At 38.6% G+C, this 17,818-nt stretch overlaps 2 long non-coding RNA genes across 3 annotated transcripts; one reads left to right on the top strand and one right to left on the bottom strand.

Moving 5' to 3' along the window:
• Positions 1-320: 320 nt before the first annotated feature.
• LOC115294494 lies at positions 321-17,775 on the bottom strand. Of its 2 annotated transcripts, none has more exons than XR_003909911.1 (2): positions 17,688-17,775; positions 321-443 (listed from the first exon to the last, which is right to left on the bottom strand). It is a non-coding gene; the product is annotated as an uncharacterized LOC115294494 (long non-coding RNA). The 2 variants fall into 2 exon arrangements; XR_003909910.1 differs by lacking the exon at positions 17,688-17,775 and adding an exon at positions 3,617-3,706.
• On the top strand, positions 3,829-9,967 carry LOC115294495. Its single transcript, XR_003909912.1, has 2 exons — positions 3,829-3,906; positions 9,616-9,967. It is a non-coding gene; the product is annotated as an uncharacterized LOC115294495 (long non-coding RNA).
• Positions 17,776-17,818: the final 43 nt, after the last annotated feature.

Here is a 17,818-nt window from a genome sequence, read left to right as displayed (position 1 = left end):
TTCATTTTATCAGAAATGAAAATGCTTTACTTTTCTTTCAGACTAGAATCTCTGAGCAAATGAACACGATACTGATTTAACAAGCTAGGAACACTTAGCAGCAGCTTGCAATTTCTGTAATATGCCTTAGAAGAGAGCTAGAAAAGTTCCTGAGAAAAAATATTCTCAAGAGAGTATAGGATTTTGCTTTTAGTGTTGGGAATTTAGTCACAAATTAATTGTGAGCACCCTACAAGGAAATAATAGTAGCAAAATGGTCAACTTTACTATAAATTTCATACGATGACTACTTGTAATGATAATAATAATACTATGCACACTGTAGATGTAACTCGCTGTGTTTCATTCTTTCTAGGTTCCAAACAGGCACAAGTGGTCCATATGGTAACAGCAGTCTACAAGTTGATTTTGATCCTCGGCAAATTGTTGTCTCCACCAGGGTCCTGAAAAAGTAGAATCCCAGAAAGACAGAATTGGGCATGGCTTTTCATCCAAACTTCTCATTTTGCCTATTAAATAATCGAGATCCAAGGGGTTATGTGACTCTCCATAGGTATCACAATTATCTAGTCATTTCAAGACAAAGGACCAGAAGAGAAATCTTCGTACCCTAAGTACATGAATGTTTTCATTACCTCCCTGCACTTAACTAACTATAATAATAGCTCACAGTGACAGAAACCTTACCCTATGCCATGCACTCTTCTAATTTGGTCTCCTCCATTAAAACAAAATAATTAATTTAAATTCTAAATTTTTTTAAGTTCTTCTGCTTATTTCTAATTTCTTAAGAAAGAACTTAGCTCATTGATTTTCAATTTCTTATTTGCTGACGTATTCGCTTAAGGCAATAGATTTTTCTGGTAAATATGGTTCTATGTACATCACACAAAAATGTATACATAATACTTTAATTGTTACTTAGCTCCAAGTATTTCATAATTTCTGTTGTGACTTTGTCTCTGATGCATTGATTATATAGAAGAGCATGCATGTGTGTGTGTGTGTGTGTGTGTGTGTGTGTGTACATATACTCACCTCTGGTTAATTTTCAGATACATGTTTTGTGGGGAAAGGGGGTTGTTTGTTTATGTATTTGTTACCTAAAGTCCATAGTTTACATCATCCTTTACTTTAGGTGTTGTGCACTCTATGGGTTTGGACTGATGTGTAACAATATATAGCCACCTTTACGGTATCACACAGAGTATTTTCACTGCCCCTCCAGAGCTCTGTGTTCCACCAATTCATCCTTCCCTCACCCTTAAATGCCTGGCAACCACTGATCATTTTACTGTCTCCATAGTTTTGTCTTTTCTAGAATGTCACATGGTTGGATCATATAGTATTTAGCCTTTTCACATTGGCTTTTGTCACTTAGCAATTGCATTTAAGTTTCCTCTGTGCCTTTCCACGCTTGATAGCTCATTTCTTTTTATCACTGAATAATATCCCATTGCCAGAGTGGGCCACAGTTTTGTAAGATGTCACTGAAAGACATCTTGGTTGCTTGGAAGGTTTGATAATAATGAATAAAGCTACTATAAACATTCATGTGCAGGTTTTGTGTGGACATAATATCTCAATTCCTTTGAGTAAATAAGAAGGAGCATGATTGTCGGATCATATGGTAAGAGTATGCTTAGTTTTGAAAGAAACCACCAAACTGTTTTGCAAAGTGGCTCTACCATTTTGCATTCTTCCTACCAATGAATGAGAATTTTTGCTGCTTAACATCATTCCTAGAATTTAGGGTTGTTAGTATTTTGGATTTTGGATGAGTAGGTACATGGTTTTAAACTACAATTCCTAAGTGACATGCTAATATGGACTTACTGCTTACAACCTTACTAACTAGCCCTAATTTACCATCAGTTTCCCATATATTTGTCTTCTTACAAATTGTCATCCCTGATACGTTAACTAACTTGAATTTAAATAAAACCTTGGAGGAAATAAAAACTTACTTGAGATCAAGTAGTGAGAATAAATAGTACAACTACCAGCTACATTTTAAATGTGTCTAATCTGAAAACTTGGGAGCTTAATTACTATGAAAAACATTTATTAAAATTTGAAATAAATAGCAAACAGCATTATTTTTCACAAAGGGCTTTCATGTATATGATTTTTTATGGGGAGCTAATTAGAATTAAGTGTACTTTATTTGCATAATGGGAAAATTGCAGAGAGTATACGTCTCATCAAATTTGTGCAACAATTGGTAGATATATTGTCACTTTTTCCCAATATAATCTGTTTTCTAGATGAAAGACAGAATGTGTAAGGATATGTGAATCCAGTTTTCACTGAAGCAGATGACAAGCAACGTATTTATTCCTTTTTAAATGTTTACTTATTTATTTTGAGAGAGAGAGAACATGAGAGGGGGAGGAGCAGAGAGAGAGAAAGAGAGAAGAGAGGGGAGAGAGAGAGAGAGAGAGAGAGAGAGAGAGAGAGAGAGAGAGAGAGAGAGAAGGAATCCCAAGCAGGCTCAGTGCTGTCAGCATAGAGCCTCACACAGGGCTCTATCTTAAGAAATAGAGATCACAACCTGAGCTGAAATCAGAAGTCAGATGCTTAACTGACTCGCCTCCCATGTGCACCAAGCAGCATAGTTTGAATTAAATGGATTCTTGATGCCTAGTTAATATAAAAACTAATCACAAACTTGGGCTATATTGATACATACCTAGTGTTTGGACTAAGAAAATCCTTGTTTCAATGTGTAAGGGTAACATTTACTGCTGTTAGTACAATTTCTAATAGGACGCAGAGTGTGAAGAGAAACTTAAGACCAGTGTGAGCAACATAATAAAGAGTTTAGAGCTCCCATCATTGAGAAGGATTTAAAAGTGCTGAAGATACTCAGCTTTAGAGGAATTAGCAGCATGATTTCTGCCTTCAAGTATCTGAAAATCTGACACCTGGAAGAGGAATTGAACTTAGTATTCCATATAGGTACAGGAATGGGTTAGGACAATTGAATGGAGACAGATTTCGATTTCAATAAGAGGAAGATTTTCCTGCTAGAGTTAGTCAGCAATGTAATGAGCTGCTTATATGGCTGGGAGGATCTTGTCTCTAAAAGGTTTTGTCCTTCCAATAAAATCTGTTTTAAGTTATACAAATTTACAGAAATATAATTTGTCACCCCTGGAAACTCAAAGTCCTTTCCCTTTGTTTTGTTGCCTTTATATTTCTCTTACTCTATAAAAATGATATGAAAGCCTCCAAGCCTAGCAGCTTCTTTGTAGGATTTCTCTTCTCTCTGTAAAACCTCTGTGCCATGTAAAACTTTTAACATCAAATAAATTTGTATGATCTTTCTCCTATTAATTTTTCCATTGTCGGTTTATTTCTCAGACACACTGGGAGAACCCATGAGGATAGAGGAGAATTTTCCTTCCCTACATGGTTTTCCACAAAAACATTGCATTTTGACTCAAGTGACTATAAATCTGAGAAACAGCCCAACTGCCAAGATGGCGGTAGAGACGGGACTCCTCTGCTAAGAGCTCTCAAGTCTCTATGAGATGCTGAAACACACATTCACCATTGCTTTCTAATTTTTTCTATTGTCAAGCATGACATGGTCTGCCCTGACCCTCCTCACCTGCGCGAAGAAGGAGGGGCTAGTGTCCATCTTTTCTCCCCTTTCTTAGTTTGTGTTGCTGTTCTTATCACTACCACCTTTCTGCTTATCTCTACCTTCATGAGACAAAAGCATTCGCAAGTGGAATCTGGAGTTCAGTAACAGCTAATGAATTCACAAAGGGATAGATTTGAAAAGGAGCTTAGAGTCATCCAGCCCAACACATTCCACATGCAGATGAAGGAACCGAGGTCTAGAGAAGTAAGGTCAGCAATAGCAAGGATGGTAACACTTTTAGAGACAGTGGCCAGGTGAGCAAATGTGAACTCTGGGGTTAGATACCAAGTCTATTTGTATGCAGTTACTAAATTCCTTGGGTTTTTAAATATTCATTAATCCAAATACCTGTATGACCACGTTTAGACTATATCTCTTCAGGATCTGATTTCCTAGGAAGTCTGTGTCCATTTGGCTTTCAAATGCCTCAGCTTTCCAACCAGATTGTACTGAAACTTCCAATATATTTGGGAAGCATGTTATTTCTGTTCTTCTATTCCTCTCGAGCTCAAAAAAGTTTTCAATTTTCTATTTTTCTTTTTTTTTTGCCATTTAAATAGTTATTTAACTAAAATCTTTTTATTTTTATTTTTTAATTTTATTATTATTATTTTAATAGTTTATTGTCAAATTGGTTTCCATATAACACCCAGTGCTCTTCCCCACATTACCATTACCACCACCCCTCCACCCCTTCCCCCCCACCTCCGTCCCCTCTCCTTTCAGCCCATGGTTTGTTTTCAGTATTCAATAGCCTCTCAGGTTTTGTGTCCCTCTCTCTCCCTAACTCTCTTTCCCTCTTCCCCTCCCCCTGGTCCTTTATTAGGTTTTTCCTGTTAGACCTATGAGTGCAAACATATGGTATCTGTCCTTCTCTACCTGACTTATTTTGCTTAGCATGACACCCTCAAGGTCCATCCACTTTGCTGCAAATGTCCATATTTCATTCTTTCTCATTGCCATGTAATACTCCATTGTGTATATATATATATATATATATATATATATATATGTATATATATATATATATATATATACACACACACACACACACGACATTTTCCTGACCCACTCATCAGGTGATGTGACATTTAGGCTCTTTCCATGATTTGACTATTGTTGACATTGCTATTATGAACATTGGAGTACATGTTCCCCTATGCATCAGCACTTCTGTATCCCTTGGGTAAATCCCTAGTAGTGCTATTGATGAGTCATAGGGGAGTTCTACTGATAGTTTTTTGAGGAACCTCCATAATGTTTTCCTGAGCGTCTGCACCAGTTTACATTCCCACCAACAGTGTAGGAGGGTGCCCATTCAATTTTCTATTTTTCCATAGTGTCTCTATCTTCTGTACACTACCAAATGACCCTCAGCCATAAATTTAGGTTCTTACTAGGCACATCAAATTTTAATTATTGGAAACAATAAAGTATGGGGAAATTTTCATTGCTTGCCACATAAAATAGATTATTCATTTCCCCATAGACAGGCACAGTTTGTTTTATTGCACTTTACTTCATTGTGCATTGCAAATGGTTCAGTTTTTTTTAGAAATTGAAGGTTTGTAGAATCCTTGCTTTAAGTTCTATCAGTGCCATTTCCCAACAGCATTTTCTCAATTCATGTCTTTATTCACATTTAGATTATTTTCACAACATGCCAAACTTTTTTCATTGTTACTGTATTTATTATGGTGATCAGTGATCAGTGATTACGACTTGCTAAAAACTCAGATGATGGTTAGCAATTTTCTTAGATATAAAGTATTTTTTCATTAAGGTGTATACATTGATTTTTAGACATAGTGCTAGTGCATGCTTAATAGACTACACTATAGTGTCAACATAGCTTTTACATGCAAAAAATCTTAAATGCAAAACATTTATTTAACTTGCCATAGATTTTTATTTTATCGTGCTAATCACTTCCATTGAGGTGGTCAGTGAACATGAAGTATCACTGAGATTCGTCTTGTGGTTTAGGTACTTGAGAGAAAATCATCAGTATGAACTTTAACACCAACTGAGTACCACTGGTTTAAGTTTACAACACCGTTTCTCATCATCATCGGGGGTGTTTTGTTCCAAAAAATATACTCATTGCAGAGGGAAATCTAACTATCCAAACCTTTCTTAGAATAACTACTATCTTAAAGTTCCTATTAGTCTGAGGTATCCTATCACTCCAAAAATATGCTTTTAACTCCTGGGCACCTTCTGATTCCAAAAGCTCTTGCATGCCGCTCAGATCTAAGTCTTTTTAATTCACGTGATAACAATTTTTGAAGGATTTTTAATAGGCAAGCAAGGAATTCATCTGTCTTTCTATAGATTCGTCATGCCCATAGTTTTATCTTAATTAAACTGCTAACCAAAATTGAGCTGTGTATGTTAAATTCAAGTTTACAAACCTTTAAAGCTAAAGTCTTTTCAGTATTAGTGCTTCCAATTATTGAAAAGTCAGGTACCAAATTAAGATATTTTTTTAGTTCTCTCCTGAAATGCAACTTCATTACAAAAAATACATAGTGCACATCTATGAAAGTATTAAATCATAGTTAAATCAAAAAAAGGGACACTCTGGAATATTTTATAGGAATATAATTTTTTATAACTGTATTTTAAGTGAAAGATCTAAATAGGAAAACAAATCCAACGTTTTCTTTACTATTCATCAGGTGGCTTCCTTCCTGAGGCATCTTACATGCAGGATTGTCAAAGGGTAATATATTAACTCCCATGCAAGGTCAAGGTCCCATGAGCCCAAGTACTGCGGACCACAGACATCATCCTTGTTATTTTTCCTTCTTCTTATTTTTACTTCACTCTCTCTCTGTCTCTCTTTCCTCTTTTCTATCTCTTCCCTTTCCTTCTCTCTCTCCTCTTCACCTTCTTCTCTTCCTTTTCTTTCCTTCCTCCTCTTCCTTTTTTCTTCTTCGGTTGCTCAGAAGTTGAAATATGGTTAAACCTAGGGGGGCTTGTGTGGCTCAGTCAGTTAAATGCTGGACTTGATCACGTCATGATCTCAGGTTTGTGGGGTTGAACCCTGCATCGTGCTCTGTGCTGATAGCTCAGAGCCTGGAGCCTGCTTCTGATTCTGTGTCTTCCTCTCTGCCCCTTTCCCATTTTTTCCCCTCTCTCTTTTTCTCTCTCTCTTGCTCTTTCACTCTCTTTCTCTCTCTTTCAAAAGTAAACATTAAAAAAATGTGGTTGAACCCAGAAGTAAAACCCACTCAGTAATCTCTGGGTGTTAAACTGAAAATGGATTTACTTTGGGAGGTCTGGAGGAGGAGGCATGGAAAGATGCGTTTACTACAAAACAGTGAGAAGTTGCAAGGATTCATACTATAATGCAATGGCATTCAGTCACTTGGCATTTTCTTTTGATGATGATCCCACAGCCGATATTTTTACCAAAGGAAATCACCCATGTTAAATTCCCATCTATCGTCTCTTCCCCCACTAGCTATTTCTATGAGTAAGGCATCTAAGAAAAAAATCCAAGTCAACATTATATTGCAATTAGGTGATTAAAAAAAAAAGAACAGTGTTTTTCTCCATCTGGTTCTTGGCTTGCCACATTTTTCACTCTTTTATTTCTGGCTTTAATGGAGAAAGAGGTATATAACATCACTCATCATTACATTTTTTGGGCCCATTTCCTTTCAAAAAGTTCATTGGTTTCCTTCCCACTCCACACCCCATGGAGTCATTCGTGATAGTTCAGAGAGGTATCAATTCTGCAAATCCTAATATTATCTTGTTCAGAAGTTCTTTGATTTTCCCCTTATGTAATGTCTCTTGCCCCAGGTATTGTTATGCCCAGATTTTAATATCGCCTCCCAAACCAGAGACCGCCAGGGAGGCCAAATCACGCATGCAAAAGCAAAGAGCTTTATTACGAATTTAGGCCCAGCCAGCCTAAACTCGGGCTCACAGACTTCAACAACACACGGGATCCACGTGGAGCGAGCCCTGAACAAAGGCAGGGCAGGGCTTTTATGAGTTTGGGAAGGGGGAGTTACAGGAAATCGTGACATAGGTATTGACAGCAGGTTTAACCATTCACATTGCCTAGAGTATTTGTTACTTTTGGCGGGACCCAATCACAACATTTAGAGTACTGACCAATCAGAGTGGGCCCAGGACCCTCACGTAGGGCGTGACTAGTCTTAGCCTCCATCTTTAGGCCTGCCCTTAGCAATGTTACAAGGGTGGTCCCTTTTGCCTTGGGCAATGTGTGCCCTTCTATTGTTTCATGGAGTCAGTTTCAGACCTGCATCCTTACAGTTTCATACTAAAGGTCACACTTAACTTCATCTCAGTTTCAGAAGAAATAAAAGTTTATCCATAATCTCCCACCTTCCCTTCATCTGTGCGCCTTCTGTTTCCAGAATACTTTCCCTTTTGCAATTCTCAGCTCATCTACAAGTTCATGCTGATCTCTCAAGATATTACAGACAATTATGGTGTAGGTGGATTTAGATACAAGATGTGATTCCTTAAGTCTCCAATGGCCTTTCTGTTAATAGAGGGCTCTTGCTTTCCAAAAAATTTTATGTTAATAGAGAACTGCCAATTTTAAAACTCAGAGAAAAGCAAAGTTTTGAGTTAAATGATACACACTTGGGTCATAAAGAAGCTCCTTACATAATGGTGATTTATTCTGCTTGTAAGCAACAGTGCTCCAAATACTCATGCATTTTTGGGGCACCTGGGTGGCTCAGTTGGTTAAATGGCTGACTTCGGCTCAGGTCATGATCTCACAGTTCATGGGTTTGAGCCCTGTGTTGGAGTCTGTGTTGCTTGCTCAGAGCCTGGAGCCTCCTTCACAATCTGTGTCTTCTCTCTCTGCCCCTCCCCAGCTCATGCTCTGTCTCACTCTGTCTCTCAAAAGTAAATAAATGTAAAAAAAACCATGAAAAAACCCCAAATACTCATGCATTTTCAATCTATAATTAAAGTAAGCCCAGCGATTTCTTCCCTTTCGACTTTTTGTGCAATGTTTTATACACACATATATAAATACATATTTATGTAGATATGTATATGCATGTGTATACAAATGCACACATATCAGATAATGTGGTCTGTAAATTAATATATAAATATATTATTAAGGCATTTAAATATAGATCTTTCTTTAGATATGACTTTCTGGTACAGAATATTTCCATTATTCATATCTAGTAGACTTGTCCTCATGAATCTTTTGTCAGAATGAAAATACCATAAAAGCATTTCAAAGCAATATAACTTAATATAACTACTGACCATCACATTAGCACTATTTTAGTATACATCACAATCATTAATTTTCTTGTCTTTGAAGATGCCCTAAGTATCTATAATAGGGATTACTTGGTGAGCTTAGCAGGAATTTCATACAAAAAGGGATTTGCTTGGTAGATATATCAAATTAGTAGTACTTAAACCCTGAGTTCCACTTCCCAGAAACTAATTACGCATAAGAGATCAAATTTCTTAACAAGTATAAGTGCATTTTTATTATAATTTCATCACAGGTTGCCTTTATCACATTTGAGTGGTTTAGAATAAATTCAATTTTTGAAAGCCTGTTATTAGTGTACAGTAGGTAATAAATAAGTAAAGAAATTGAAGTTGACTACTTCATGCCTCACTGAAGCTGGATCTCTTTTTGGTGCAGTTTGATTCAGGTTTCTCAAACTTTAAAAAAACCTGATAATTTAAGCACATGGTCAGATCAGATATATGAGAATGCAGGATGGAAACTGCTAGTAGCCAGAGAAAACAGAAGCCTTACTTTGGATTTGACTTCCTGATACCATTGAAAATAGCACAATGTAAAGCATCCAGGATCCAGGTTACTACGGTACTCAGCAGTCTCTCTGGGGTCATGTAGCCCGAAAGAAAAGTTTTTTTCTTCTTGGCTATTTAATTTATTAAAGACAATTCTCTCCTATACTGTGGAATTCTAGGGGGAAACTTGTGCTGAGAGGACCAAAAACCCAGGAGAAAAAGGAAAAAACCCCTCTAATCTGATGCAATAGCCAGAGCCTGTCGCTGTAACCCCCGCCCATTCTGCTTCTGTAATGACGCTTGGGGCGGGACCCAATCAATTGGCTCCACATGCTCTGACTTATACTTCCGACCAATGTCCATTCTATAGCTGTGAAACGCCCCAGAACTTGTTTGCATTTGCCTATAAAGGAAATGTAAATCGCCAGCACGGGGCTCTCTGGTTCTCTCCGCTCCACTAGCTGGGAGTGGGCAGAGGCCCAGGTTCGAACCTGCAATAAACGACCCTTGCTTTTTGGCTTTGACTCTGGACTCTGGTGCGTCTTTCTTGGGGTCCCCGGTGATACGGGCATAACAGTGCATGTGAATTCCATAGATTCTATAGAAGACAGCCTTCAAATTCTAGTAAAGTTTGTAATGTTCATGGAGGTTTTAAAAATATTTTCCCCCAGGGACCCCTGGGTGGCTTGATTTCAGTGCAGGTAATGATCTCATAGGTTCCTTGGTTTGAGCCCCACATCAGACTCCAGGCGCTGGGACTCTTTCTCTCTCATCTCTCTCTGCCCTTCCTATGCACACTCTCTCAAAATAAATAAACCTAAAAAAATATTTCCCCCAAGTCTAACTCTATATTCTTTCAGAGACCATAAAAAGAGAGATGATACACTAAAACAAACTGGTTTAGGCTGAAAAAGACACCCACAGATCCGCTGCCCCCCCCCCCCACCTTCCAGCTCTTCGACATTCCAGTGTGGAAAGATGGCAAATACCATGGAAACAGGATTCATATTCAGGCAGTCTTGCTTGGTATCAGGTCTGGGACAGAGTTTGGCAATAATAGGTCCAATCTATAAAGACATTCACAAGTCTATCATAACATACTGTGGGCTTTTCATAAACCCTATTCTTCAGTTTAAAGTACCGTTCTTTATTCTCACATTTTATGCTACCTACTCCTTTCAGTGTAAAATGTTCTTTTTATGGGGAATTGCCGGAGACCTGCTCTGGCTGGTCCAGGGCTCCCTGAAGGGGTAGTGGCCGGCGGGAAAGAGTTTCACGCAGTTACTTTCTTGGTCCAGCCTGGCATTGTCTTATTCTCTTTATTATCTCCTATCTCCTGTATCTCCTGTCTCACCAGGTTTTGGGCCTTTATTTATAGACTTATGACATCAAAAGGTGGAACAATTACAAATAATTCTCAGTGATAAAGGTGCTTTGAAAAGGGTGAAGAAACAGGTTTTACAAAGGCATTTCTTCAGAACTATTCTAATTACAATGAGGTAACTTACACATCATAGGATAACAGGATATTCTCAGTGAAAAGCAGATAACATACACTTTTGTTTGAACCAGTAGTAAATCTTACAACTAAGAAGATAGCAGGATGTTTTAGTGAAAAGCAGATAGCAAACACATTTTATAACAATGATGCTAAAATTCAGTCATAGACAGGGCTAGGAGGCATTCTATTTGGGTCACAAGAGGAATAATATATTCGCCAAGGTTAGTAAGTAAACCTTTTGTCACCCTTGTCCTTTGATGTTGAAGGTGTAAGCCCCATAGGCGTCCTAGAAGAGCTGCCCTTTGCATAGGAGTTTAAGTTGTAACTACTCTTACCCATCCTTACAGTGGGCACCAGATTAGCATATGTATGCGCAGTAACTTGTGCCTGGCTCTTTTTGGTTTCTATTTCCTAAGTTAGGCCTTTTCTCTCTGGGCCAGGGTAAACATTATCTTTTAACTCCCTTCATTTTCATGTCTTAAATTTGTGAAGCTCAATAGAAGAGCCTTTGGACAAACATCTGCAGTGCTTTGTTTAACTTCCTCTTCTTCCCATGAGGTATCTGGGGAATATCGGTCTGATTTGGAACATTGTGAGGCCTAATCAATAGCAACAGGCTTAATTTTACACGAGCAATCAGTTAACAGGAGATGCCAGCTTCCACCCCTGTGGCAGGAGCCGTGCAATGTCTACCACTTCCTTACTGTGACTGTGTCATCCAGCAAGGCTGGTGCGGCTCCCAGCATGGAATGATGTCCAGAAATGACGTGGTCTTTGTTTTTACGTTTTTTAAAGAAACAAAAAAGACAATTGGCACCCTTACACTGGCTTTCAAATTTGCATTTGAAAAAGGACCAGCCAGTTCAATCTGAAAGTCTGGGGATCGGTACCCCAGCAGGAAGTGCACACACTCCCTTCATTCAGCAAGAATGAAGGGAATTAGCTTTCTGGTTTTATAAGCCACTTCATAGGAAATTTTATATTGTTGCTCTGGCCATTCAGAGAGACTCCCTCTACCTCATCTACCAAAAATAAATAAGTAAATAAGTAAATAAATAAATAAATAAATAATAAAATAAACAATCAAGAGAAATGTAACGATCTTACTTTACAGTACTTAAATGGTTGAAATGCTACTGAGAGATCAAGCTTCTTTACCTCTAATCCCATATTCCCAATAAAATTAGTATAAAAATAGCACATAATTACATAAACTTTTCTAGGAATCTCGGAAAATGGTTATAAAGTACTAATTTTTAGATGACATATTTGAAAATGTTCTAATAAAAAAATTTAAAGGTGAATAGGAAAGTTCAAAAAATCAATGAGGTCTTCACTGAATAGAACCTAATGTATCATGATTACAATACACATTCATAGTAGAAAGGAAAAGAGTAAGTTTCTCCATGTAATTCTTGAAGTCACCAAAAAGTCAATTCAATTTTCCACAATATCTATAGTGCTATGTGTACTACAGCATATTTAAATAATCAGCTTTCAATGCCTGCTTCCTTTAAAAGCAGGCAGTGAATGCATATTTTAGGTATTGTTTGTGATAATTATCAATTACACTACTTTGGTTGACAAAGTGTTTTTCAAGTTCTCTAAATCCTTAATGAAATCTACTTTATCAATTATTGAGTACGAGGTATTAAAATCTCCAATTAATTTATATACTTCTAACTTAATTTGATATAATTTTAATGTTTCTTAGTTCTGCCAGTTTTTGATTCTGTTATTAGGCATATGAAAAATAAATTTAAAATACTAAAATATGGCTTGGCTTCTTGAAAACTTCAGGATGGGAAAATAGGAAATTAAAAAAATATCTGATAAAAGAAATGTGGCTTATTTGTCTCAGTTAGAGAACATATGACTCACTTTTTCTCATATGGTACCATGTTTTTTGTTTTATTGTTTTGAACTTGATTTTGTTTCAAATCCAATTGCTCTAAGATTAGAAATTTAAATCTTTGCCTGAGAAAGACACAATCCATATAGAAGACAAATCATGTGGGCCTGGAAAACAAGACACATAAAAGAAGAGGTCATATCTGCTTCAACAGAAAAGACTTCAAATATTTTGCCATAGAGTTAAACTTTTATGGTGATGTTCTTATTTGCCATAAATAATAAGAGTGGAAAGAGGCTAAATCAACACTTATTTTAAAACTTGTGGAGGAAGACATTGGAAGTTTCCAGAACTAAGTTGCTGGCCAACCTGCGGGTGGTTGGTAAGAGTCACGCATCTTGGATGAGATTAAAAGGAAACTAGTGATCTTGGGCTTTCAGAGGGAAGAGGGGGTGGGAAGATGGAGGGAGGAGGAGGTTTGGGCAAGATGGTGACTGATACATTGGACCCTGAAAGACGTAGGATTGGCTGAAACAGGAAGTTGCCTTTTTTTTTTTTTAATGAAGAATGGAGAGGTGGGAAAGTTGGGATCTGGTAAGGAAATGTGAGCAAGTTGTGCAAAGGAAACTTGTGGCTCACAGTTAAGGTTGGACTGAGGACCTTCCTTGGGGTCTTTATCTTCCAGGACAGTGGCTCCAAAAATGTTTCCTTAAAGAACCCTACATATTTACCTTTCCTAACATGACATGCTTTCTGATATTTTCTATCCCATTTTATTCTTCATGTTTCATTTATAAAGAATTCTGGCATGGCTCACCAAAGGAATTACATATCCTATGAAGAGATCAGGACCCACCGTTGGTAAACGCTGCTCTCATGAAATTCACGAATGAGTGTGAGTCTAGGAATAGTGCAGGACATCAGAAAAATGGACTAGACTGGTTGCCCATGGTGTCTAGAGGGCAAGAGACAGGGAAATGTAGCCTGGGTGGGTATTGTGGATGCTGGGAAAACCATTTGTCGAATTAATGATGTAAAGAGAGCAAGCCTATTGCAAAACCTGCCAAGAGGGAATTAGAGAATGATCTAAGAGTTATGAGAAGGGATATAAGGAGGTGCATGACCCGGTCCGCAGGTCAGTCAACGCAGGTCCTGAGGGAGGGAGTGAGAATTGGGGGGCAGGGGGCACAGAAAATGGAGGCAAGACAAGTCTCTGATCAAGCCTCAATTTATTGAGAAAACACATTCATCTTATAAAGAGCAAGAAGCATAGGTCAGTTGCTAAGACACAGGGTCACGTGAAAAGGCTAGGGTAGAGGAACAGAAGCTGCAGTATTAGCACAGCGTCTGAGGAGCCAATAAGAAAACTCAGCCAAGCTGTCTCCGGCCTTGAGTTGGGAGTGATAACACTGTCCTGCCCTGCAGGTGGTTGATCTTAGGTCAAGGCACACATCTCTTCCCCCAGCAGCTCTTCTGGCAGCTCTCCACAGGTGCATGCAAGACATACATGGAGGACCCAATACTATTTTTTAAAACTCCATCAATGTATATGTATTTACATACATTGAATTAGTCACAAATCAAAGCAGCTATATGAAATAATTGCCTCAAACACTTTTTAAAATGTTATAAGCAAATCTAAGCTACTCGAAAGCTAACCAGTAATGCAATGGAAAAATACCTATTGCTTCAGGAGAAAAGGAAAGAAACATTTGTTTGGCATCTACTAGGAGCCTGACATTAATCTATGCAGTGTCTTGTTTAATCTTCACACCTGTCACACAAATACTGATGTCCCTATTCTACAAATAAGGAAACTGAGGCTCAGAGAAGTTTAGTTGTGACCAGAGTTGAAGAGTTAGAGCAAAAGCAGACAACTGGACCCAGTGTCTGATTCCAAAGCTTGGGTTTTATTGCTATATTCCACTTATTAAAAAATGTTCTTCTCTTCTTCTTCTTATTGTTTATTATTTATTTTGAGAGAGAGTGCATAAGCAAGTGGGTGCGGGGCAGAGAGGGGGAAGAGAACCCCAGGAAGGTTCTGTGCTGTCAGCCCAGAACCCAGTGAGGGGCTTGAATTCACGTGTGTGATATCATGATCTGAGCTGAAATCAAGAGTCAGACACTTACCTGACTGAGCTACCCAGGCACGATTATTTTTCAAAGAATAAGGTGTACTCCATTTCAGTACACAGCCCAACTTTTCAAACCAACTTTCAAAATAACTCTTTATAATCCATCTTTGACTATTTACAGAGGAGAAATAAATATTTATAATTCAAATAAATGTTTTAAACATAATTTTTATTTAGTTTTAAAATTACATTGGGATGCTGGAGTCAAGTATTTGAAAAACTTTAATTGAAAAACAATAGGAAAGCCGTCTCAGGAAAGGATTGGAAACTGTCCATGCCTTTAATCATTTCTTTTCCCAACTGATTCCACATGGGGAAACAAATAAGTTATTCATCATATTAACACAAAATACCAACATGGGAGGTGTTAGAAAACTTACCTAAAGCTTGGATTTCAATAGGAAGACAACAGATTAAATGGTAAACTTGGTAGCAGTTTCCACAACAAAAATAAATAGTAAAATGCAAATACTTAAGTAATAACTCAAAGTTTCATTAATATTTTAATATCAGATAATTTTCAAGTTGGACACTTTAGCAACAGAGAAAAATATCATGTTCTTTTTGTGAAATGAAGAACTTTGCCTATTATTTTGTAGAGTGTCTTTGTTTATCCAACTCTTGTATATACAATATAGACTTGTTTCCCTAAATATCACATTGACACTTTATGTTGTTTAGATCTGAGTTCCAAAGGCAAACACCACAAATCACCCTTTGAAACAAATGACTACTGAACAGCTCCCATAGACAGGCACAGAGGTATTTGGTTTCGATGTGGAGGATAAGCCCTTCTCTCTAGGTGGGGTATGAGCTCAGGCATTCTCTCCTGGTGCAGTTACCAACTTCTACCCCTTTCCTCAAAAGCAATTTTCTCAGCAATCCAAGAAACATTGGTTTCCAGCCCCCAGGTCCCACAGATTTTTAGAATAACATGATCTTCCGAATTTGGGTAAGTCTAGGTGAGACATATCAAATATATTGGGCTCCAATTCTGTTGGCAATAAATCTCCCTCAGAACTTCCACTGTAGTCATGTCTGCTGCGCTGGGTGTGAGGGAACTCACGAGATGGGAGACTTAAAAGTTAAGTAAAGTGATGGGGTGCCTGGGTGGCTCAGTTAGTGAAGTGTCTGACTTCAGCTCAGGTCATGATTTGCACTCCATGAGCACAGAGCTCCGCAGCAGGCTCTGTGCTGACAGCTCAGAGCCTGGAGTCTGCTTCGGATTCTGTGTCTCCCTATCTGCCCCTCCCCTGCTCGTGCTCTCTCTCTCAAAAACAAATATTAAAAATAATTTAAAAGTTAAGTAAAGTGAAATGGTACTAAACTTTTAGCCAATCAGGCCACACAGATCAATTTCAGATTAATCTTAAGAGATATTTGTTCTAGGATATCACTGTTATTGTGCATATTGTTTAAAAGAATCATAATTTGATGTATCCAGGCCTTTGAGGGGACAATTCTTGTGTTTGTGACATATATAAACACATTATTATATATATTATCTTCATACATTTGAGATTAAGTATACATAATACAAACGTAATTATTTCTACAACTCCATCTAAACTTTTAGAAATCACCATGGCACCTGGGTGGCTCAGTTGGTTGAGCAGCTGACTCCTGGTACCAGCTCAGGTCATGATCTCATGGCTCCTGAGATTGAACCCCACCTAGGACTTTGTGCTGATAGGGCATAGCCTGATTGGGAAACTCTCTGTCTGTCTGTCTGTCTGTCTCTGTCTGTCTCTCTCTGCACGCCCCCGCCACTTGCTCTCTCTTTCACTCTCAAAAATAAATAAACAAATCATTAAAGGAAACATTTTCTGACTTTTGTTAGAGACAGTAAAGAAGACTCTATTCAAGGGGCCACTGCAATGGGGTTTGCCAGGCAGGGGAGGCAGTTGCCACTCCATTGTGAATACAACAAGGAAAAGTGAGAATTTACAGTCAAGCATCAGGGTTAGGGTCTGTGGATGGAAAATTTTCAGGAGGACACATCAGGGGTAGGGGTTTCTGGGTAAACTGACTTGAAGGATTCTTGAAGGCAGGCCAAGGGGGAGGAGATATCAAAGGTGAGGGATCCAGAATTTGATCAGATATAAAGGGTGAGGGATTTTCCTTAAACAGACCCAGCAGGATTCTTGCTAAATCTGGATAAGGGGGCTAAAGAAGGAGCTCAAGTCCTGTGTCTCTGGGGGAAGAGGATTCAGAGGAACCTGACTCAGGTTTGCTCAAGGGAAGATTCTTTGTCAAAAATACAATTTGAAAATAATTACCTGGAAGGATAAACTAACCAGAAACCAAGCTTGTTAAATATTCACCTCTCAAAACAAGGTAGAGATATGAATTACCCGAATTGTTAGTTCTGCCACCGCTAACAAAAATTATCGAATGATTGTTGGGTGTTAGGCCCTGTACCAGCCCTGGGACCAAACTATACAAAAAACACGTTGTGTTTTTTGCCAGGGTAACCACACAATGTCGCCATTAAATCTGGCAATTTGTAAATCAATGACGAAACGGCTGCCCTTAGAGCAAGAGCCTCCATAGGTTTCTTTAAAGGGCAATCAGGAAGAAAAGTAATTCCCCTTCAATCAGGACTCTCCTTCGGCTGGTCTAAGAGGCCCTCGCTCAGGCCATGGCCTCTGCCTTGCCTCCCTCTGCGCACCCATTCCTCTGCCACCTCTCAGCCCCTCTTCCAGAACGGCCGGCACCACCTCCACCGCGGCGCCCCCGCGCCTGCCCGTGTCCCGGGCTTACCCGCCGGTAGGGGGCAGGCCACGGATTTCCGTCCTCCGAGGCTGGACTCTGGCGCCCCTCTTGCCCCAGCCTTTGCCCAAGCTCCGGGCTGGATACGCTTCCTTAGCAACGGGTTGCCTTTAGCAACAAGA

Source organism: Suricata suricatta, chromosome 6, assembly GCF_006229205.1.
Source record: "Suricata suricatta isolate VVHF042 chromosome 6, meerkat_22Aug2017_6uvM2_HiC, whole genome shotgun sequence".
NCBI lineage: Eukaryota > Metazoa > Chordata > Mammalia > Carnivora > Herpestidae > Suricata > Suricata suricatta.
This window is presented reverse-complemented; position numbering and strand designations above follow the sequence as displayed.